Source organism: Phasianus colchicus, chromosome 1 (assembly GCF_987193195.1).
Source record: "Phasianus colchicus chromosome 1, bPhaCol1.hap1.1, whole genome shotgun sequence".
NCBI lineage: Eukaryota > Metazoa > Chordata > Aves > Galliformes > Phasianidae > Phasianus > Phasianus colchicus.
This window is the reverse complement of record NC_143436.1, coordinates 41,138,721-41,163,143: the sequence shown is the minus strand read 5'-3', so window position 1 is coordinate 41,163,143 and position 24,423 is coordinate 41,138,721. Positions and strand designations below refer to the sequence as shown.

The following is a 24,423-nucleotide window of genomic DNA, read 5'->3' as shown; positions in this document are numbered from 1 at the left end:
TTCTTATTTATTAAGCTTGAGAAATGAACATAAATACAAACTGTCGTAAAGAGTTTTATAAGAGATTAAAAAGTTGTCTACGTGGTTTTAACTATTATCTCCTCCTATGTTTGAAGTGCAGCCTGTTCTGGGTTATTACCTCCACTTACCTCATTTCAGGTAAATATGACAGAACTTAAGCATTTCTAGCCATTAAGACTGTAAAGCTCCAGATAATTAAGGAGGCAATTCAGATAAAAGGCAGAATACTCAATTACGTCGATGTTGCAGTGAACATGTCACACTATTGAAGCAGTGTTAAAAAGCAATCGAAACAGAAGAAAATCTTTTCTTTCATTATTATTACTGCCTCTTTATTCCTTGAAAAATCGAAGTCTGAATATCAAAGAAACAAAACAGCCAAAAGAGAATGAAAATATTGCATCTAAGGGAAGAAAAGAAGGGAATGTTATTGCAGAAATTACTTACAAGCAGTCATACTTGTTACTGTGCTAAGCCTTCAATGAAATTGCTACTATCATTTATTTTTAATTCTTGGCTGAAGAGACGTGCAACAAGGAGTTGATGTTTCATCATATCCAACAGTTGCACTTACACCCAGAAAGTGAGGGTGTAATAAAATCAGGCTTTTGTATAGAAATCTTCATTAGGTTATTTTATCCAGTGGTTAAAAATTTTGCATGTAAGTAACTATAAATATACTAATATTTAAGTTCTTTTTATTTTTGAATGTGTATACTCCTTACTAATGGGAAACTGAGAAACTTAGTTCTTGTAACGTTGTAACTTTTCAGGGGAGAGTAGAGTGAGAGCTGTATGCTTCTCCATAGACTATTACTTGTGAAGGATGAAGTCTTTTGCCTCATAGGTTTTAATACATTGGAGTTGTTGTTTTTTTGGCTAAGTGAAAGAAATAGACTGGTATTTGACAAGTGAACTTTTTCCATTAGAAGACATGTTTTGTTTCCATCTGTGGTCTCTGAATCTGTAAATGTATACTAGGGTCTGAGATATTACCTCCCTCATTGAATGCTGTGTGTTTTACAAAGTCACATCTAGTAGTTTAGTGTTGTTTTAAAACATTTTAAATTTGGTGGTTTTTAAATCAAGTATAAGAATAATATGAATTATGTGCACACAAAACGTTTTAAAATAAATCTGTCACTTCTACAGGAAGTGATGTTTGCCTTTTACTGTGAAACAAGGTTGACTGATAATTAAAGAAGAGTATAATTTATCTGCTACTTATATAGCTGTGGTTTAACCAGGCAAGTGGCTAAGTCACACAGTTGTTTGCTCACTTCTCTTCCCAGTGAGATGGGGGAGAGAATTAAAAGGAAAAAAAAGTGCAGCTCATTAGTTGAGAAAATACTGTTTAGTGAGATGGAGAAAAGGAAAAAGATAATTATTACAAATATATGAATATATATAACGTGATGCACAAGCAATTGCTCACCACCTGCCAACCACTGCCAAGCTGGCACCCTGAACAGCAGAAGAGAGGTGAACTTGCACTCCCTTCAAAACTCTCCTTCCTCATTCTGTCATATGGTATGGAATATATCTTTGGCCAGTAAAAGTCAGCTGTCCTGATTCTGTCCCCTCCCAGCTCTTTTGCTGAGAAACTGGAATGGCCTTGGCTTCCTAAAACGCTGTTGATAACCTCTGTGTGTTATCAATGTTATTTTTCTCCTAGAACCAAAACATAGCATCATACCAGACAGTGAAGAAAACAATTCCATCCCAGTTGAAACTAAGACATATATGCATGCAGTTTTTTATACACGTTAAAATTATTGCAACATCAGAAATACTTGTTAAAATTATGATTACAATAATCACAGGAAAAACTGTCCTCTTCAATACACCATTACTTAGTAAATAGGATATAAGCTCCCCACTTCCAAAACTACCCTTTTCCTTTGTGTGGACTACTTTATCTATTAATATGTATCTTCTGAAAATTGGCAGTTTGCTTATAAGGTCTGTCAAAATTCCTTCTAATGTGCTACTGCCCTTCCTTCTGGAATCACAGTTAATGTGAATCACAGAATCACAGAATTGCCAGGGTTGGAAGGGACCTCAAGGATCATGAATCTCCAACCCCCCTGCCACACGCAGGGCCACCAACCATTCCACCTAATGCTAGACCAGGCTGCCCAGGGCCCCATCCAATCTGGCCTTGAACACCTCCAGGGACGGGGCATCCACAACCTCTCTGGGCAGCCTGTTCCAGTATACAGTATACCATTTCTGGATACAGAAATGGTATTTTTCTTCTCTAACTCATTAGACTAGATTTAACTGCAGATGATGACTAGCCATAGAGAAAATTGCCTAGAAGAAGGAAAGTTTATTCTCTATTCTCATTGTCCAGCCGATCAAATTGATGCATAAATTAAAAAACATGACTCCTCATTTATGTCCTAAAAGATTTTAAACATAGTTTTCAAGTAGACATTTATTTCTAAGTTATTTTTTTCTGAAATAATAACTTTTAAGATGTTTTTTAGCTTGACTAGATAACTAGATATCACGCGATGTTTTTGCAGCTTGGATTTTATCATACCATCTGAATGGTACCACTCAGATAAATCAAAATATGTTTTTCTCTGTACAGAAAGACATCATATATTTTTTTTTTCATGTAGTTAGAGTTAATATATATTATATTGGTTTTAGAAATGGTTTTGACAAAAGTGGAACAGTGCTGTTGAGATAAGCTGCTACTATTGAAATTCAATTTCTCATCCTCTGCTTGAAAGCCAACTATTATCCAAATCCGACAAAATTGAGATCCAATAAACAAGTGACAAGCCAGCATTTTACACCTGGAGAAGTAAAGCATTAGATATAGATGCAGTGTATTTACAAAAATCATAAATACCCGCTTAGAAGAACAGACAGTCCTTTTCTAGTAAACAGGTAGATATAAATTGCTCTTTGTGGACTACCATAAAAACTCAGATCCTGTTTTTGTATCACTGATTCAAGAGAATCAAAAACACTCCACCCAAGACCTATTAATGATAGATTCTATTGAAGCAGAGCTTTGCTTGTCCAGTAGCTCATGTCTGTTTGTTTGAAGCCTGAAGAGCATGAATAATGCTATGAATTTGGAACATGCAAACTCTTCACAGCTCCAAGATGCTGTCTTACTGGCATGAGGATGTGCAGTGTTTTAAGTTCAGCCTTAAAAATAGCAGGCATTGTGCCTCCAAACTTTGGTTAGAGTTGTTAACTTCAAAATATAGCATAGTTTAATCTTTCTGGCCTTCTATTGAAGCTACAAAGGCCATGTGATATGGATTTACAGGGAGCTGTGAAAACAAGGATGACTATCTTAAAATATGACAGGTCTCAGCATTCACTAAAAGAGACTGCCGAAAAAAAAAATAAAATCAGTTTCTCCTTTTTCAACCTGTGTGCCTATAATTAGGAAGCAATGATGAAATGTAAATGTTGAGCTAATAAAAGACATCTTTTGCCAACTATAGCGTATCTCAAAATTCACCAGCACTTAACTATGTATTAATTTTATCTGTGGTATCTATTCTCAAATACAGCAATAGGTGTGAATGTAAAGATGTCTCGATATCAAATGCTAACGCAGTAATACATACTGAGACTGATCAAATGGAATGTGTTTGTGGCCTAAAAACTTACTTAAATTTGTATTTTAAGTAGCATAGATGTAGGAATGCCATCTCCAGACTTGCTGTGCTGCATAACAATAAATCAGATATTCTCCAGTGTTGCCAAATATAATAATGAAACACAGAAACTTTGCTATTTCTGAGGTCTTCTTTAGGTTTCCTCCTCTTATTAACAAATAATTAATATTCAAATGTAGGTTGAGTTGTTTGGGGAAAAAAAAAATCAGCCACTTACCCTAATTTGGACAGATGTGTTATTCATGCAACTGTGTAGTATTTCAATAAGCAGGGAATCTACTAAAGTGATTCCAAGAAGATTGTATGTACCTTAGACTTTTTGTAGTTACACCTTGCTGTCTCCAAAACCGTCTGAGATTGATTTAAGGAAGTCCAGTTATAAAGAAAAGAAACATTGTTTCCTGAGTTCATAATGGAAATTCATACACTTTTGCTCTTCCATTTAGTAGACTTTTGTTTTGGTGGGGAAAACATGAAGAATGAACTTGTGTTCTACTCTGTTGCAGAAATAAGAGTTTGTGAGCTGAACATTTTAGGAAGTAAATCTTAGCCCCTCTGGCAAATCTAAACTTACAGATGTACTTTAGTGCTGGTCAATTAAAACACTCAATTTAAAAATGAAAATATTTGAATTTATCACAACACACAGTGTTATTTGAAATGCATTTTCTTTTTTTTTTCTCCCCAAACTAAAAATTCCTACTTTGTGTCACTTCCTCTCGAAGTTCAAGTAAAGTAAATATTGAAAAAGTATGTCCATATGAAATGATCTTGTTTTTACAAACCCACTCTTTAAGGCAGAATAGTTTAGAATCTCCTATAAAAACAAATACTTAATTGAATAATGAGAAAAACATAATTTTTTTTTTTTTTTTTGGATCAGTGCTGCCAGTTCGTCATATGCCATTGTGCAGATACTTGCATTTACAATTTATTTTAAATTCCTCTCTTGAATAAGCTTTTTTTCCTTTTTTCCACTGAGATTATTTAGTTGTTAGTAATTGATGAAAAACTGATTTCTAAACTTCACAGTAACTTTGTTTGTAGATCAGTGCTTTGCCTGTGAAGCAAATGTATCTAACACTATTTTATGTATGTGTAACGCATGCTCTTTGCTGCTATAAAGAATGATGTACACTTTCTACACTTTGTGTGTAATTAAAGCTCGTTATTTCTTATCTCTGTAATCTTAATTGCTCTGTAGTACTAACATGCATTGAATGGCATGGAAAAAATTCTCATTCTAACTTAAATATTCCTCTCTTCATGCAGCCATCTCTTGTACTCTGTTCTCATTCTATGCATTGTAAGAGCAAGTTACTTCTACAATAAACCTTCTGGGACTCATCATGGTATTTTGAAAGAAATAAAAATTTGTCATTTGCTGACTCATATATACTTGGAAATAAAATGACTAGTTTTTTTTCCAAGTTTATTAGAAGTAAACAGGTTTGTCAATAACTTTAACTGTATATACAGTCCCCAAGAAAAGTCGTGTAAATCAGCATATAAAGTAAGGACTGTCCCTTGCTATGTGAATCATTTTCCATCAGCTGTGCCAGGTAACACCTATGACAGAATAATGTTCTGTGGAAAACCATTCTGGGGGAGATGCCTCTGTTCCTGATCCTCTCCTCCACGTTCCCAATATGAGAGATGAGGGAAAATGAAAAACTGGGGGAAAGAGAAATTGCCTGAAGTTTATGAGTTGGCAGCTATGTCTGCTGGAAGTTATAGGAACTACCAAGGTTATTTTAAATTACATTGACATTTCTGCTGTTACCTGGAATTTCTTTCAGAGGTGTACAAGGAGTTTAACCAGCGGTTCAAGCTCAGCCTGGACTTTTTTTTTCCCCAACCCTGGCCATTCTGTGACATTTTAAAAGGGTTAGGACCTGACATTGACTGACCAACTAGAGAAGAGTATGCAGAGAAAACAGCCTGCAGCCAAAGAGGAAAAAAAAATGGGTTTTTCACTCTGATACTAAGCTAAGAAGCTGATGAGCTGCACTTTGCTCATCAGTCTATTCCCTTATGTGAACCCACGTCCAAAGGGATAATGGTAATTTCTGCCTTGTCAAATTTTCTCCTTCTTTCTGATTATCTTTGCACCACTGATTCAATCATCTGACATTCTGTTGTAGATTAATTCCCCCTCACGACTTTTTTTATTTTTATTGGAGGCAAAAATATTAAATATGCACATGATTATCATTTTAAGGAGATTCTCTTATGGTCAAATGCTCTTATATCAGCAGGAGGAAAGATGAAATAACGGATAGGGAAATGAAAGGAGATGATATGGAGCCCCCAGTACAAAAAAGACAGGGAGCTGTTGGAGAGGGTCCTGAGGAGGGCCACAAAGATGATCAGGGGACTGGAGCATCTCCCCTATGAAGACAGGCTGAGGGAGTTGGGCTTGTTCAGCCTGGAGAAAAGAAGACTGCGGGGTGACCTCATTGCAGCACTTCAATACCTGAAGGGAGCCTACAGACAGGAGGGGAATCAACTCTTTGAAAGGGTAGATAACAGCAGGATGAGGGGAAATGGTTTTAAGTTGAGGGAGGGGAGATTTAGGTTGGACGTCAGGGGGAAATTCTTTACAGAGAGAGTGGTGAGGTGCTGGAACAGGCTGCCCAGAGAGGTTGTGGATGCCCCATCCCTGGAGGGGGCCTGGTCTAGTATTAAATGAGGAGGTTGGTGGCCCTGCATGTGGCAGGGGGTTGGAGATTCATGATCCTTGAGGTCCCTTCCAACCTTGGCCATTCTGTGATATGGAAGCATTAATGTGATGGTAAAACGGTGTTTTGGATAACATGACCAGAGGGTGTGGAGATGTGCTCTGGTTGTGTCACTTTCAGGGGACTCCATGGCAGGATTAAGTCGCCTGTATGCAGCAGGTGCTCTGTAACTGGGAAAGGAACACAGACAAACACTGAGCAGTTGACAGGGTTATGTATGTTTCAATTTTAGTCAAAGGTGACTGACATGAGTTAAATAATCAAGATACCTTTTGTTTGCTCTAAAGTTAAATGCATCTGTACAAGAAAAAGAAATTTCCTGGATTTGGGGAAATTAGTGTGTCTCTTATGGGCTAGTCCTCTGTTTTTCACTTAAAAGCCGTCAGTTTTCATTTTATAACTCATGTGTGGTAGATCCTTTTAAATATTTGTAGTTAAATGAAATTATTTCACATATAATGCTCCCTGGAAACTAAAGGGAAATTCTTTGAAAATCAAAGAGAAATTAAAATATAGTTGTAAAAGTGTGAAAGCTTTCAAGAAACCTTACAACTATTTGAATGCACGCAGTGACAATTTTCTCAGCCTTCAAACTTTTGCTGCTTAGGTAAATATAGCAAAAATATTCTGAAAAGATTAATTTTTATCATAAGACTTTTTGTCTCATGCTTCTTATAAATGTTTTCTCAAATCAAATGGCATGAATATTCAGCGAAAACACTTGTTAGGTGACAATCAGGTTTTATTTGTTGAGTATATACTCAGACAATCTTATGCCTAGAATTGTTTTTGTTCCCTCAGTTGAGGTGCACATATTATATAAGCTGTGTTTGCTGTGTAAGCAGGTTCTTGCGAGCACTTGGATCATCTGCAGATCAGAGGCTGCTCTTTGAAATAGTTTGATGACTGATCTTAAAATTATTTATGAAAAATGTAGTCAGGAAAAAACGTGACTTCTTTCAATGTTAAATATAAACCTAGATTTTAAGGAGCTTGTAGGCAGTAAGACACCTACAAGGAACAGCTATTCGCTGGTACTCATCATTGAGGAGAATAAGGTGCAAGAAGCAGAAACATGGATATTTACATTGCATTTTTGTGCATGTCTCTCTGCAGTAGTATGCAAAGAGCTCAAAGAGAAAGGTGCATATGATGCAGATAAAAACTGGAAAGAGCTTGAATAATTGAATAACCCCATGGATTATTACTGATGCCAGACATCAGAAGAATTTAGCTGTATCATTACAGCTAAGTACAGTTGTGTATAATATTCAAATATGCAGGTAAGGTCATGCAGTCATGTTTCAGAACATCAAACTTAGTAGAAATGCACTGAAAAATGAGATTCTGTTTGAAGGCATTAATTATACATAGATATTGGTGGTTCTTTTTTTTTCTCTTTTGTACTGGTATCCAACTAGGAAGGTATCAGAACTGCTAGTAAGCTCTATCCCCTGGTCACATCATTAAAACTTCATTGTATAAAATCCTCACTGTGTGTAGCAACCTTTTTCATCCAGTAGAGGAATGTGAGTGTATATGCTGGGGAAGAGATTTAGGGATCAGTGAGAGCGAGTCATAAACTGGAAAAAAAAGAAGTCCCGAGCTCATCTTTTGAACTTCAAACCTTCTTCCTTTCCTAGAATAGTTTTATTCCAGACAGAGCTTTTATAAACAACTATTCTATGAGAAAAAAAGAAAAAGAAAAAGAAAAAGAAAAAAAGAAAAAAAAACAACCAACAGTATAAAGAGATGCTCATTTAACTGAGTTTTCTGGTCAATATACAATTTTGTATATCTTATCAAAAGGATAAACCTGTACATATCATTTAGAAGTTTAATGTTCTAAGAAATCATCCTTTCAAAAGCAGTTTTTACAAGCAGCTGGGGGCTGGGGACAGGGTCTGCACCAGAGGGTGGCTGAGCACTGGGACAGGCTGCCCAAAGCAAAGTGCCAGAGTTCAGGGAGCATTTGGACAGTGCTTTCAGACATAGGATTTGATTTTTAGGTGGTTCTGCATGGAACGAGGAGTTGGTCTTGGTGATCCTGGCAGGCCCCTTCCAACTCAGGTTATTCTGTGATTTTATAATTTGCAAATAATTCATTGAAAAGAAAAGACAATACCCAAGAGAGACAGAGCTCTCTTTAACTGCAGTGTACAGTTTGAGTACATTTGTGTGGAGATGTAACGCATGCAAATTAGCAGCAAAGTTTGAAGTCTCACACAACAAACATTTACATTTAGGAAGTTCTAGACATTTGCATAGGCCCTTCATATGTTGGGATCTTTTTAAATATGCAGTGCTTTTCTGTAATCATCCTGGGTCAGCTGCACACACAGTACTATCTGTAAGTCATCGTGTTAGTCCTAGAAAAGAGGAAGAAGCCCTTCACAGATGCTTTCCAAGTTTTTCTGGTATACTGGAACTTCAGGTGTTTTCAGTCAATTTGAGAGGTTGTGTTCATATGCTTCAGATATAATTAACAATTAAGAATTATATATTATTTATTTTGAAATTTTTCGTTTCTTTGAGATTGTTGTCACGCACAAACCAAAGCCAGTCTCTCTATGAAGCTGCTAATGATGCATGATAAAATGTGCTTCCTTCAAGCTAGTGACTTGACTGGCATTTCTCTCAAAAATGAAATAAAGTAAATATACATTTAGAAAGCAATATGAATGCTTTACATGATATGTATGAAGTACAGTTTTGATAATTACTACTTTGCCAGATGTCTCACTTCCCAGGGGAAGCCTGGATATGCACTTTTTTAACAGAAATGGAAAAATATTCCTTCTTATATATGATGTTCTTGAATCTGAATCTTTGTAAATACATTTTTTCATATATATTCGTACAGTAGTCACAGGGGCACATCATTTCTTATGAACAAATTAAGATTGTTTATAAAATCTTTTTTTTTTTGCATATACTATTGTATTTGTAAAACAAAAATTAATAACAGCAAGAGTCTTCAAGCTGTTTCTTAATGTAATTACAATACATAAGTACAGAATAAGATGATATTAAAAACAATAAAAAAGAGAGAAAATATGCCCAGCTTGAGGAATTTTGTTATGATTTCCTTTATACACTCACAACTTTTCCTTTTGTAAAGGACTTGCATTGTTATTGCATTACTTCCAAAACAAAACATCATTTTTATAACTGATCATCTCAGGAGACCACAGATACTAAAAATAATAAAATGCAGTTAGTTTTACATTCCTACCACTTAATTGCAGATACATATAAAAAGAAAACAAGGCTGTGCCTGTAAGAGACAGACCCAGAGTGTGAGAAGTACAGCCACATTACCTGAAGGGAAATGCAGGACACTGTGTGCCTGGGGGGAGGGAGAGACAAAAGAACAACTCATTCAACAGGAAATGTGCTCAGGGCAATGCCCTTAGAAATCTGTCATCCACTACTGAAGGTGACGGCATAGAGGAACAGTTTGCATGCAGTGCTTTCAAGGCCACATTCCTGTTATGCTACAACTGAGTGATCTTCCAAGAACTCAGGAGGTGCAGCTATGCTGCTCCCTATGTTCCTTAATGACGCTCTAAGAATGATTCCTATCTATATCATGTACACAATAAGGATCATGGCGTGCCCTCTGTAGTGAACCTCCTCTGTCATCAACAGTGAAGAGTACAACAGCCACAAGAGTACAACAGTCTGAGGAAAATTCTCAGTATGACTGATTAGATTTTCTTTTGACATTTTAATCATCATAAAGACTCACTGCTGCTTTGTTGCACTGAAACCTCTGTGAATTGGATAATAAATACATGACATATATTTGAAGGATGACTCCTTTGCCTGAAATTAGTTAGCTCAACTGACATTGACAGTACTGCTAATAAGTTAGCTGATACCTTGGTTTCTCAGAACAATTCTTAGAATGTGTAACACGTCTGTTTTAAAACACCATACAGGCACTTATTTTAAAATCAGTTCTGTATATTTTCTTGAAACTCAGCTGCTAATGGACAGTGTGATATAAACATGGTAACAATACGATATTCATTCCATCAGAATCTCATTGGCAGCAAACAGTATTGATAGTACTTATGGAGTTCTCAAAATCAGTTTCTTGTAAGCGTGCTAAAATACTTGAGTAACTTTGCACCATGTTACACAGCACCTACTCTGTAAATAGTCCCACTCAAGCTGCTGAGACTACTGAACCAAGGAGATGTAACTTTTGTGTATTGCTAATGAACAGCCATATGAAAATGATGTAGGAAAAGATTCTCATGCTGGGTGTTCAAAATCTGTTGGTACTTATTTGAAATTCAATCTTAGGTCTTACTTTGCAGATAGCTTAATTTTGACTTACAAGTTGCATGTCTACAAGCACTGGAAAGATATCTGGGCTTTGTATTCTGACAACATCCCACACATTATTTCTAGAAGTTGACAATTGCCCTAGCATTTATGGCCTAATTTGTTTCTGTGCAGTACCTAATGTTTTTATATCCTGCTTAGTATGTGTCTGGTTTGCAAGAATATACCACATATGTCTTTTCTATTTGCTTCTTGTCCAAAATGGTTTCAGCACAGATTAGTACACAATAATGACTATTATTAATGTTGGCATTAGTCTGGAATCATTTGTTATACCCACTCATCTATATGTTGCATGCTGATCATGTTGAAAATCAATGAAGCATGTGAAATTGTAGACGACAAAGTGGAAGCAATTGCAATTCTGCCCACTCCTGCTCACAGATTAACTGCTTTAATTTTTGAAAAATAAAATCCCCATGATACTGAAGGCTGGCAGTATCCTCTAGCCACATGAAATTTGTCATGCCTACAAATGGAGATTTATACCTGTTTTACCAAAATTTCATATGAGAGGTTTAAATGATAAAGCAACTATAGTTATGTGTATAAGTTTTTACTTTAGATGCTTTGAAAACATTTATTTATATATACAATGTTCCTTATGTAATATGTAATTTCATATTGGTAAGACAAGGAAGGAAGCAGTATCGCTGAATTGCTCAAGGTCACTTTTATGAAGTTTGTAGCAGGGGTGAGACTAAAATTCAACCATTTTTGAAATTGGGCTGTACATTCCCAGAATTCTTTTTAGGTAATTATATTCACCTTATATTACAATGCCTTTCCTAAAGGGCACCGAACTCCAAACTTGATTAATGTTGACACATTACTTTCTGTGACAGAAGCATAAGCTCTGAATGAACAATTATTTAAATGTTCTCAGCTGAGAATCATGCCCTCATCATCCATGCCTGATGTACAAACATGGTCTCCTGACTGTCTACGCTTTCGCCCATCTGTTTGGATGGCATAGTGCCTGTTCTCAAGTAGGTCAAAACCTTGCCGTAGGGCATGTATGCCAGGCAACAATGGCTGTAGATGGAAGACTGCATAACCCTGAAAGTGTCTCCACTTCTGCAGAAAGTCCTTCCTCTGGTATAGGACTGAATCATTAGTTCCTCAGGTTTATATTCTTTCCTTCAGAAATGGCAAAGCAATATCAGAACAAACCGGAGAATAAGAAGCAAATGACTTAATATAATGAAAACCAGACTAAACTTTCTTCAACTTTATCTTCTATGGACTCCAAGAAGAACAATATAGGTTTCGTGTTTTAAAATGTGGAACCCACCAAACTAAAGGGAGAATCTAATATGGTATCTGTAGTTTTAGGTATATCTGTCTACTTCTGCATATTCAGGCCCCCAAGACAGAAGATTCCCAGAGTATGAAAAATAGACGGAGGTTGGTCTATCTTTGTTTTCTGAAACAGATAGAAGACATCACATGGAGAGTAGACTATGTTAGAATAATTCTTACCCTGAAAGAGTAAGTCTGAGCTTTGTTGCTAGTTTTTTTTATAGCTGGTATGTAAAAAGGCAACATTCAAAATGGTAATAATGGAATTGCTATGCGGTATGAATTGCTGATGTTATGAATCAGTAAACTATAGGTAGCAATTTGCATATCTCTTTGCAGGAGTCAGTAAGGTGAGTAAAATATCTTGTATGTGTTTGACAGTCTTGGTCTTCTCACAGTAGAGTAGATAGGAATTGGTCTTCTGAGCTCAAGGGCTGCTGTATTTTGTAAAATATGAGCTATCCTCTTTTAGCTTACATAATAATCTATAGTTTCCATGAAAAAGTATGTTTATTTCCAAATTGTTTATACTAGCATAGCAACTAAAACACAAAACCAGTCAAAATTATGGTTCATTTTCAATAGTTTCAGTACCCTAAAAGTATTCAGATTGAAGATCTGTCCTTTTTTTTCCCCTACAATTTAACATCAGCAAAGTTGTCTCAGATAGATATGTAATGCTAGAAATCAGCATTCACGTTAGTCTTCTTATTGCAAAATCTAAATTAAAAAAAAAAAGAGAGAGAGAGAGAGAGAGAGAGAGAGGGGAAAAAAAAAAAATCAACTCCAAAAAAGCAAATAAACCACAAAAAGCTTCTGGAGTTGAGGCAGTAAGAAACTCCATATACAGGTTGTAGTGCACGCATTCCATGAAATATAAGGGAATAAGCCAAGTGCCCCCTAGTGTAAAAAGTTTAACAATGCCTGTTTATAGAGCACATAGAATGTATATGTAAAATCTTCCACTCTGATTTTAATCTAGTAAGGGATAGTGCTGAACTTCTGTGATTTAACTGGTAATTCATAACTGATTTTTCACTGATTAGCACATTAGTCTAATTTATTGATTATAAAAGCAAATTCAAGCCTGCCACCACAAAAAAATCAAACACAAGAGTAAACAATTCAAGAACAGCACTAGACATATGCTGTCCCAAAGAAACCTCCGTTTTCATTATGAAGTATAGCTGGTGTTTCTTTGAGCAGTGAGTCTAAGTGGCTTCTGCCAGTCTGTTGTCTCTTCCCCTCCTTCCCACTCACTCCATGCCATAAAGCTAGAGAGTTCCCAGTGTCTCTGCCAGTTTGGAACAGAGAGTAATTCAGAAAGAGCTAATGTCACCAAAGTGTTTATCTAAGTTTCTCACAAACAGCTTTAACTGGTCTGCTGTTCCTTCTTAATTCTAATCTAATTTAGTCTTTTAATACAATTGTTCAAGCTCTCCATGTGTACAAAGGACAAATGTTCTTATAACATCAGCAGCCCCAGTCTCAAAATTGGTTTTGTACACAGTCTTCATGTGTCTGTAAAGTAATCTGATGTATCTGCATGCTAGGCTGGAATCTTAAAACAGCTAGTGAAAAACTTTTAATACCAGATATTTCTGTGTATGCATGTCACTGAATGCTTCCAAGAACTATTCAAGACTTAGAAGGATGAGCTACCTTTATAGGTGATGGACTATTAGTAGCTGAAAAGTTAGAGGGGGAGATCTGGAATCTTGTTTCTTAGCTTGGATCCGTAGCTCTGTCACCCAGAAGGAATGGTCTAGTCACTGGACTCTCAGCAGCTATCAGTAGGGCCCTACAGTGTTCTGCCTATGGAAACTGTGTTAGGCAGCCAGAAGTGCAAGGGCTTCTCAGGTGGGACAGAGGTGAGCCAGAGCACACCACAAATCAGGTTAGTCCCATTGGGAAGAAGCAAACCAGCAGTTCCAGCACCTGGTCCTTGGGCCACTGGAACTGTAGAGAAAACCATGGAAATAATCCTTTTTCAGTCAAATTTCCTGAATTCACGTTTGGACCAAAGTTGTTCTTGCTGGCTGTGTTTTGCAATCCCAGCATGGGCAAGAGGCATAGCAGGAGATGCCACACAAAATAGGCATTTGCTTGGAAGCTAAGGCTTCTTGAACTGGTTCACAACCTCCTAAGATGTGCAAGTGTTTTTACCACTAGGACATACAGTTCAGTACAGTCACATTATGGTACTGTGTTATTTGTACAGCTCCTCAGATAGCCCTGAACATGTCTGTGTTGGTTTAGATCCATGTGTTTTAAGTTCAGGAACAGAGCTTTGCTAACAGCAAAACCAAGTTCTTCAGGAACACATAAATGTAATCTGGCCTACCAAAAATGAAAAAAGACTGAGAAGTGCTGGGTAGAGATATTTGGAAGTTATTGCAATACAGTTCCATGAAAAAGCAAGCTTTCAGAGGATCAAAGCCATATCAGGGTGATATCAGAGTTTCCCTGATGCTTCTTCAGATTTGCATCAAAAACCATTAGCAAGCTTGAAGATACATGCATATAAATATGGACATTGATTAAGATATATATTGGATTTTTTGAATATTCTTCAGAGAGGTTTAAAAGGACTTTACAACTACACCCTTTTGTCTACTTTTGCTTGCTATGTCCCAGAAATATCGGGCAGCCTATAGAGGTGGCCAGACAGTTATGCTCAAAACATTAGGCCAAATCTTTCTAAATAATAGTCAGAAATGTGTACTATAGCTGTGTTATAGTATGTGGTCAATAATGGTAGCCTTTTGCAGCCCAGAGAACTATTACACTAGAAAATAGGAAATGAAATGTAGCCTATTCTGAAGAACTAAGGGAGACCAGTTTTGTGTCTGCATTGTCCTAATGGGCTACAACACATTTCCCAATTCCATCAGAACTTGCTATAAGCTTAGCTGCCTACAACTTTAGTTCACCTACCTTTAAGCATATGATTGATTTAAACTGTGTAGTCTTGAGGTAGTTCTGCAGAGAAAAGTGTATAGGGGAAGCCTGAGGGAAACTAGCTGGCTAATTGTTAAGTTAGGGACTGTGAATAATCCTCTGTTCTTCCTAAATTTAATCCTTTCAGTGGCAGCATTATAAAAGGGGCATTTATGGTTTGCATTGTGTTCTTGTTACAAACACCAAGGAAAAGTCAGTACTTTTACAGATCTAGCAACTTCTCAGTCAGCTGGTCTGTATTTATGGTTGCTATTCTGAGATACCTAATTTCCTGCGCGCTCTGTGAAGCCTTGGTGCTAATGCAAGGTTTTGGATGCCACCCCAGTAACCAGGTGCCTCCAACTTACTTGTATGAGCCCCCGATTTTTTTTTGTTATTGTTGTTTTGTTTGCTTTAATGTCTAGCCAGTGTGATATCTTGATGTTAGGAAACAGTTGGGTGAAGAAGTCTCTTAGCAGAGACAAATGGGGCAAATTTTACATGAGGAAGTGAAAGAACTACAGGTGGACTTATTTTAATTATTAAAAAAAAAAATCAGAATTTGAAAGTAGTATAGGTCAAACCCAGGCAAATGTACATATTAGCCTTCATTTAATACACTGTTAAAGCAATTTAATAGGAGTAGCAGATACTGAAAGCTTGGATTGGGAGCTTAAGTATTTCACAGAATGTTGAAATTTTGCATGGAAATCTGATCTGAAGATGTGCAGTGCAAGTTTTGGTAAGCTGCAAATCATATCTGAAGTTAGTCACCATCAACAATTGATAATTGCAGAGAACTAACAAAGGAATTGTTATTCAGACCACAAGAGAATGTGTCAGGCTTCTGACACATTTATCACTGTCAGACTTAATAACTACTGGATTCATTGGGTGTGTGATATTTCAGATAAGTGTGATGAGTCTCATGAAGTTTACTCAAGCCAGGCTGTTGGTACTGAAAGGGACTCAAGATACAGTCTTCTGTGGCAAGCAGAGCTTTTTGCAGGAAAGGTCAAGTATTGGTTGTTCTAAAAATTGTCATGCAACAGTTCTTGGTGATATTCGATACCTGTATAAAGTGAAAAAAAGAAAAGGAAAAAGAATAATCACTCTGTGGTTATCAAGAAGAAGCAACGCACATCAAAAAAAAGTTAGATTATATCAGAACTCAGAGACAGTCTGTTAGCTGTTCTGCTACCATCCCTGGTTCTTCTGTTGCCTTTTCCCTTCTCTGCTGGAAATAAAAATTACAAGGTGAATTCCAGCACATTGCATTTTGATTGCTATTTTATTACATGCATCCCATTTCCAGGATATTTTTGCCTTGCTGCTTATCTCACAGCTAAATTTGGAAAGCTGTCTGCAGGCCAGTGTTCTACTGAATGAGCTGGCTGCCTGAAAAGATAAGTGACGTGATTTTGCACCAGTTAGGGGCTGCAAATTCAGAGCACTGTTCACTGGGCTTTCCAGGGGCCTGTTTACATGTATCAAATCTTCTTCCCATATTTTGTGAAACAGCAAAACTGAACTAATAATCCCTTTTCTGATTAATTCTCAGATTTAGCACATAAATTATTTGGAGGATGGGAGAAAGAGAAGATTTATTATCCTCTAAAATAACAAATTCGGGGCACAGTAAAAAAGGCAGGATAGAAAGAGACCACTAAAAGCAGCTACTCAGGTTTCCCCACGGGATTCCTCTATACATTTTGACTGAACTGGCTGTAATCTCCTATAGACTATAGACTCAGACTGAATATATGAAACTATGTGGTAAATTATTTTGGATGTTCATTTCTATAAACAGAAAAGTGATCTCACATCTTAACTCTAATCTCATATGCATGAGCTACAGTGTCAGAGCCAAAAAAAAAAAAAAAAAAAATCAAACATCTATATGTATACCTTCTATCTGAAATCTTTACATTTTTCCCTTTTATATCCCCAACTCAAGTTAATGAAAGACATAGCTAAATTTCATTCATGTTTTAAATTTGTCCAAGCTTGAGATAAAAAAACCAAAATTTATTTCATAAGCTATTGGCACAAAGCTGCTTCTGTGGAAAAACTAGAATTAAACTAGAACTGAACAATACACACTGTTAGAGCAGAGGTGATGAACAAGAGAAAATGACAGAGAAGACAGAAGCAGGGCAGAGCTCTGAGGCACTTCAGATGTGAGGATCTTGCCTGTGATAGAAAAGGGAATCAGAGATGTCTTTGCCTGCCTCCCTGGCTAAGTTTAAACTTCCGCTTTTGAAGTCCATAGCTTGCTCTGATGGAGGTGCTTTGGGGAATCCTCTGATCTGTTCTGTTTTGCTCATGAACATGATACATTAAGCACCTTGTGAGAACACCATTTGTAGTCATCCCATTTTGAGAAATACATAAAATACTTCTTGCCCAGTATCTCATTTTAGATAACAGTCATGTAATGTTTCATTTATTAAGTGATGGATCTACCATATGAAATCAGTTTTATATAAAGTTGTTATACTCTTTACAGTATAATAGGAACAAAATGAAAACACATAACATTTTAAAGGCATCAGTTATGACTGCTATTGGCAGATACCCAAGAGTAAAGGAAACTGCCACATGCTGCCAGCAGCTCATAACAAGCTCACACCATGTATTGCATAATATTTCCACTTCTAATTTGCTACTTTTTAACATCTGGAAGTAGTGCTGAAATTACTTTCCCTGAATTTTGTTGCAGAATATATATAAATCTACATGTTTGCTTTTCACAGACATTTTAATAGATGATTTTTTTTTTTTTTTTCAGGAATGTTCAGTTGTACAAGGAATTTTTTTAGTTATTCAAAGTGAATCTTGTAACTATAACTATGAATGATGCTAAGTCAGGGCTTGAACCATGATTGAGCACCTGGTGGGAAGGCAGGGCCAATCCAGGAGAGCTCAACTGCATACAGTGCACCTCAGTGACCAGAAGGGGTGGAGCCAGGATCCATCCCTTCCCAGACCTCATTTAAGGGTTGGCAGTGGAGGCAAGGGCATTTCTTTGGAGATCCCTGCATACCTGAGGCCTTACAAGAGTAAGCAGGTTCTTTCTTTTGTTTCTGTGTCCACAGCTGCTGCATTTGAGCATATCCTCAGGACTTTGATACTATGCTGTTATTGCTGTACTTTCCATCACATTACATTGGCATCATGAATTAATTTACATTTTGTTCACTTTTACAAGAAGGCCTAGCTGCATCCTTTTAAAACAATGTCAAATGAGAATACTTATCCCTTCTCAGAAAAAGAAACAACTGACTTGTTTGTAAAAATAATTGAAAATCCACTCAATATTGAATCAATGCTGGAAAAAGTTCTGTTCACAAACTATTAAAAAGCAGCAATAGAGATAAAGAGGGTGAATAATTAATTGTTCACTGTGCATTTGTTACCCTGCTGCACTAATTATTGTTACTAATAATAGCTGTCTTAGAATATTTAGACCCTGAATTTGGATTAACTTTTCCATCAGCTCATCAGATAAATACTCTTGATTAGGCAAAGACTTGGGAAGAATCATTAGGAACTTTTGCCTAAACAGAGATAGGACTTGGTGTAGAAGTAAAGCATGGAATAATAAAATTGTTTGAGTTCGAAGAGACCCTTAAAGATAGGCTAGTCCAACTCCTCCAAAATGAATGGGGACATTTACAGCTAGATCAGGTTGCTTAGAGCCCTGTCCAGCCTGACCTTGAGTGTCTCCAGGGACAGGGCTTCCACTACTTCTCTGGGCAAACTGTTCCAGTTCTACACTACCCTGATCATAAAAAAACTTCTTCCTTATATCCAGTCTAAATCTCCTCTTTTTTAGCTTGAAACCATTCCTCCTTGTCCTATTACAACAGTTCCTGCTAAAGGCTCTGTCCCCCTCTTTCTTATAGCCCCCTCTTTATATACTAAAAAATCGCTATCAGGTGTCCCCGCAGCCTTCTCTTCTACAGATTGGACAGCCCCATTTCTCTCAGCCTGTCTACATAGGGAAGATGTTCCATCCCTCGGATCATTTTTGGGCTTCTCCTTTGGACACACTCTACCAGGTCCACCTGAGGACTCCACATCTGGACGCAGTACTCCAGGTGTGGTCTCACCAGTACAGAGTAGATTGGTCAGAACCACCTCCCTCAACCTGCTGGCTGTGCTTCTTTTGATGCAGCCCAGGATACAGTTGGTTTTCTGGGCTCATGTTCAGCTTACCCCCAAATCCTTTTCGGCAGGGCTGCACTCTATCCTGTGTCATCCTGCTTGGATTGATAGTGGGGATCCTTGCACCCTGCTGCAACCCAGGCGCAAGATCTTGCACTTGACTCTGTTGAACCTCATGAGATTCTCCTGGGCCTACTGTTCGAGGCTGCCTGAGGCCTCTCTGAGTGGCATCCCGTCCCTCAGGCATGTGAAACGTATCTTGTTACTGTCTCTTCCAGAGTCATTTTCGCTGTATGATAGGTGTAGGATTTTCCTTGTCCTCTCTGGCTTTTGTCCCAGACAGCCATTCCCAGTACGTCACAGGGGAAAATAGATACTAGTAATACAGGACTTGGAAGTATTCAATTCTGTACCACAATATCTTGAGATATCTTCTAAACAAACATCATGATTCAGAACAGTCTAACTTCTCATTGCATCCTGTTCAAAGCAGCATCCCAAATTATGTTTAAGGATGAAAAATTTCCAGTGCATTAGGACACACAGGAATCCACATACCACCACCAGAATTAGTGTAATACATCCATCCAATTGCTTTTTCCTTTCTCCAGTTTGAGGAGTAAGCAAAGAAAGAGGGTGTTGGTGGGGGAAGGGAGCGGGTGAGTTAATATTTCTTGGCAGGGGTGTCATTTTGGCAGTAAAAAAACTATTCAATTTTTATTTTTTTACAAGACCCCAGAAAACAGTGTATACAATGAGAACCTTAACTTTAGCTTGGACCTGAGTTTGAGGAGTGTACTTTGCTAATTAAAAAAATTGTATTTTGTGGTACAGTTTCAGACCATCTCATGTTTCTACAATCAAAAAAATAAGCATTTTCAGTTTCCACTGCTACTCAGAAGTAGAGAAAAAAACACTCACTTGTCACGACTTTTATTTTAAGAGAAAGATATAATATTTCAAAACAAACAAGTTATACAAGTAACATTAGCTTTTGTTTTTACTCCACATTTGCAGAGATTGCCCTTTTTCCTATTGACCTTATGATACCTCCTTGTCACCCAAAAGTGACAAGAGTCACCAAGAGTGACAGCCAGTTACACTCCAATTTTAAGGTCTGTATATCACTTTTCATGCAGTTCTCTAGTGCTATGAAAACACTCTGGTGTGACTGACAATAAAAACATATAGCATTTGCCTTCAGAAATCACTTTCCGTTCTCAAGAGAAATACAAATAAAAACTATCTTCTAAGTCTCTGCCCAAACCAGACTGTTACATGTACTATTTCAGCAAAGCTGGTACTCAATTATAATGTAATAGAGGCAAACGTGATGGGAGATTAGAGGCTCTGTTCAGTTCATTTTTTTTTCATTAGGTGGAATATTCTTTCTGTTATGGTAATGACTTAGTGTGCAATATCTATATGGAATGCAGTAATCTTTGTATGACGAAAATTTGCACTATTACTCCTTTTTTCACATTTATTTTACATTTATATTTTCTTCTCCACATGTTCATCATTTTTCCTTCTGCTTTTATTCCTTTTATGATTCCTTTTTTTTTTTTTTCTCCTGTACTACCTTCTTGTAGCTTTTGACTCCCTCTCTTGATCCCCAGTTAATGGCTTTCCTCCTCTCCTTCCCAGCTGCTCAGAGATTGCTCCATCCCCATGGCTTTGCTCTCTGTGGCTTCACACTCTTGATTTGCTCTCTGCAGTTGTCACCTCTCCTACTCCGCCTCCTGTGTGAGCCACAATAAAATGTCGTTGGCAAAGCTCTGGGAACATTAGGAGCAGGGATTTTCAGGTTTGCCTCTTGCTGTGCTTACATGTGGAAAAACTAGAAAACAAGAATGGAGCATATCATGTTACCATTTATTCTGTTTCCTGCTCTGTCCTGTCTAATATGTGCCTGAAGCACAGCACCATCAGGATACAGACAGTAGCAATGCACTGAAACTAAATACATGAGATGACGTTCTCTCAAAACCTTGACAGAGATTTCCTTTAAGAGATTGCCATAATCCCTATTTGCTTTGTAAAAACAACTTCTGCTGCATATGTGCAGCAAAGCTGCAAAGAGACTATCTTAACGCATTGCTGGAGGGGTTTTCTGGCTGAGTCAAACCACGTTCATAGGAGAAAATTGAAATTATAATCATTTTAGGAAATTCCGTGATCCATGCTGAAAGAAATTACATTTAAAATGTAGCATTTATGTTAAGACAAGCTATTTCCACTATTGATATTTTTACTGATACTATATTTCAAGAGAAATGAATTTAACTTAACTTTGTAGGATATATTTGCTTAGATTCACTGAGATGAAATACAGTTTAATGTGCTTGTGTAAGGCTTTTGCATTGCTAATATATTTAATTTAAAATGAAAAGCCACCAAGATGTGTCAAAAAAATAACCTATCTGCTCATTCAACGTTTTTCTTATCAATAAAAAAATTTCTCAGACATCAACAATGCTCATTTTGGACAGAATGGTAACCTTAGGGGAAAATCTGTTTACCAGCATGCTAGAAAATTTAAATACATAAACTGTAATAGATTAAGGCAGAAAGTGACAGCTAATTATAATTTCTGAGATTAATCTTTGCAATTCAGCAGTGCAGAACGTCTCAGCTCCTTGGCGCTTGCTGCTGTGTACGTATGAAACATAGGACTAAAGCTTAAATCTAAACTCTCTCCACCTCAGACTGGAACCTTGATTTTTTCTCCCACGGAAATTTTGATAATTTATCCATTGATTAATTTCTATTGTATTGCTAGCACCTGTGTGTTGAGTCAAAATTAATTGAAAATATAATCTCAGTAGGCACTTTGATACTGATTGTCTAGTGATAGTTTCACACATCTGTGAGTGTGTGAATGATGAGACTGAAGGAAACGAGCACAGTTCTTGTGATGAGAATGGCCTTTTTGTCAAAGACCTCAGCTTGACTTCCATTCCTTTCCTAGCTCCAAAATCGTTCTGTCACTGTGCTGGGGTAGTGGGGACATAAAGTCTTTCCTGGTATTTCAGCACGCTGTAGCAACAGTGTTGGAAACTCTCCCTCCCGTTCAGCTCTCTTGGTACTGGAATTGAGAGGGCTACAGGAAATAAGCCACCTGCAGCATTAATTATTGAGACATTTACAACTACTCTGAAAACTTCTCTGATTTCCTGGCCAACATTGATGCTGTAATTTCAAATAATTATTGGGTCATTCTTTTCACTGAACAGCTGGATTGGAACTACCGAGGACTGTAAGTTAGCTGCAATTTGAGATACTGCACCTTGTTAGTCATCCTGAACAGTATTGATCAGGAAAGAATGTTGTAGTAAGCTTTCCTCACTACTGATTTCTTCCAAAAAGAAAGGCTGAGCCACCTAAGCACAATCCCTTCCTTACCAGCAGAAGGGAGAGAAAAACTGTCAATAGCACCCTGTGGCATTGGAGTGAGCTGACAGGTCTTAGGAACTGACAGACACTTGCATACAAAACTGTCTGTTGAGGGCAAGGAGATAACAGGTGCTCATCATGCTCAAGTGGAAATTTCCAAGACTGGTAACAATGATAGTGGTTTCATATACTGGTATCTTTTGGATACTTTGTTGGATGGAGAAGGGAAAGAAAGAAAAAAAATAACTTGAAGGTTGTACAGGGCATCCTGGAGCAGTTTCCTGCAAAATGGTCTTTATGCTTCATCTTAGGCTGGATCTACTGATAGAAAGATCAGATTGAGCCTTCTGTGTGAGCTGATACAAGTTACTTCCATCATAAAAAGGAAGCAGAGAGTAACTTTCCTCTGCTTTGTGTTCTTGATGTAGATGAATCTATAAAGCTTTATTTTTGTAAGTGTGAGATGACCAAAGAGACCAAAGAGACAAGGTGCAGAAACTGTTTACCCATCATGTGTCTGCAGAAAGAGGATGAAACCCAGCTGCTCCAGGGGTCCTTCTGCTTTTGGTGCTGGAGATGCTGTGGGGAGAAGTGTGGCCGATCTGGACTTTCTTCTGACTCCCAGTCTTTGCCCTGAAGTCCTAAGAGAGGGAGATGGTCTTGGGCTAATCCCTTCCCTTATCAGTAAGAAGGGTAGCATGGGAGAGGTGGAGCAGGGAGTTGAGTGTGAGTGATTTGCAAGGGGAAAGAGGATTCACTCGTTCCCCACCCCCCAGTCTGCTTCCCCACTGTCCATCTGGTATATTTCTGGCTTTCCTTCTCATAGCATTTTACTTTTGTGGATGAGAAGTCTTGAAGTATCTTTGATTCCTGCCCAGTATCTTGATACACTGACACAGCGGATTAGTTTCTGCTTAGCCCCCTTTTCCATACCATTCTGACGAGCAGCTAGACTTGCTGCTGTGAAGGTATGATAGTGGCAGTGTCTCTGTTTGTTACCAGTTACAATAAACGTTTGTTTGTTGGTAAAGCCAATTTTCATATAGCTAAGGGCAACTCAGGCCACAAGAGAAAGATGTGAAGATTTTTTATTTGAAGGAAACATGCCAACATCTGCAAATGCTGTTAAAGAAAATGGCCCAAAATGAATAAATATTAATAATATGATCTATCCCTCCTTGGACCAGGGTTCAGGCTTCACAGGCAATTCCCACTGAAGCTTATGTTTTTCATCAAAAGCAGAACATTACCTGTCTATTAATATTTTACTTTGCTATGTGTGGTTTCGCTATTTATATGTCCCTTTGAGTAATTCATGACTTTATTGGGTTTGTGTTTACCTCACTCCCACAGCAGTCAGATGTGTAATCAGTTTACATCTCCCCCGTGAGGAAACAAAATGAAGAGAGATCAAAAACCCTGTCTTGACAACCTTGCTTACCCTGAGGAGTACCTGACTCGGGAAATAATCCTGCTGCAGTCAGAGAAGCTTTTTCACCGAGCAAATTCCATCCGACAGCGGCTGGGGGCAATGATCAGAGCCGGTTCCCTCTCCGTGTGGGAGGCGCAGGTCGGACCCCGATGACCCGGGCCGGCTCACGGAATGCAAGCTGCGGGGCAGAAATCCCATTCCCACAAGCATCTCAGGTTCCTTGTTTATTAGGCAGGAGATTGTAACGTGCAGGTTCGCGTTGAACCCCTTCCAGTTTCTGTCTCTCACCGCAGTACCGGTGGCGGATTTCTTTGACAAAGAGCACCATCTTGTGGGAGTACGGCTCCTGCCCGTGCCGAGCAGTCACGCTGTTAATGAAGCCCAAACTTGCACGTGGTGCCTTCCAGCATCA

General features: G+C 37.8%; 1 protein-coding gene across 5 annotated transcripts in view; it reads left to right on the top strand.

Moving 5' to 3' along the window:
- The window catches only part of PPFIA2 (PPFI scaffold protein A2), a 295,808-nt gene that overhangs the window by 56,344 nt on the left and 215,041 nt on the right, over positions 1-24,423 (top strand). The gene's annotated exons all lie outside the window — the stretch shown is intronic.